Here is an 813-nt window from a genome sequence, read left to right on the forward strand (position 1 = left end):
TATTTACATTATGCCCAGGTCCCACATAATATTCATTTATCCATTCCATAAGCTTTCTTCACTCCTTCAGACGTTCAGTGACTTGGCTGCCATCTGTCAAGACAGATATTCAGGACAGAAGTATGCTTGACTGTTGGACTCCAGCACTGGCTAGGCTTGGGTTGTCATTGCACGTATCTGGTTCACTCCTCATCGTTCCTACTTCCTTCATCACTTCCTGCAACATACAACTCATCCCACAGATTATTTCCCCCCCAAGGTTAAATGTCCTTGAGACACACACTGTGTAGTCCCATCCTCCCGCATTACCCACCAAGTACATCCAGGTCCCTGAGCGAAGACAATCCCACGAGTGGGCTTGCCTTTTCCCAAGGGAGGAGCAATCCACACTGCCTTCCCCAGCCATCTCCCTGTGTGTACTACAGGGACCTTATCTCCTCCCACAGTATGAAGGGGATTTGTTTGGGCAGGACCAGGATGGTTAACAGATCCTCTGGTATTAATTAACCAAGTGGCTTCTGCTAAATTTGTATCCCAGTGCTTCCATCCCCCATTGTCTAATGCTCTCAACATAGTCTTCAACAGTCCATTATATCTTCCAATCTTTCCAGATGCTTGTGAGTAATAAGGGATGTGATAGACTCACCCATTGCCATGTTTCTTTGCCCAGGAGTTTATAAGATTATTTCGAAAATGGGTCCCGTTGTCTGATTCAATTCTCTCAGGAGTACCATGCCGCCATAAAATTTGCCTTTCAAGACCCAAGATGGTATTTCGGGCAGTGGCATGATTTACAGGGTATGTTTCAAGCCA

At 45.9% G+C, this 813-nt stretch overlaps 1 protein-coding gene across 1 annotated transcript in view; it reads left to right on the top strand.

Moving 5' to 3' along the window:
• CEP250 (centrosomal protein 250) overlaps positions 1-813 on the top strand; it is a 43,671-nt gene that overhangs the window by 14,665 nt on the left and 28,193 nt on the right. The window lies entirely within an intron of this gene.

Source organism: Athene cunicularia, assembly GCF_003259725.1.
Source record: "Athene cunicularia isolate RWA chromosome 20 unlocalized genomic scaffold, athCun1 chr20_part1, whole genome shotgun sequence".
NCBI classification, from domain to species: Eukaryota; Metazoa; Chordata; class Aves; order Strigiformes; family Strigidae; genus Athene; species Athene cunicularia.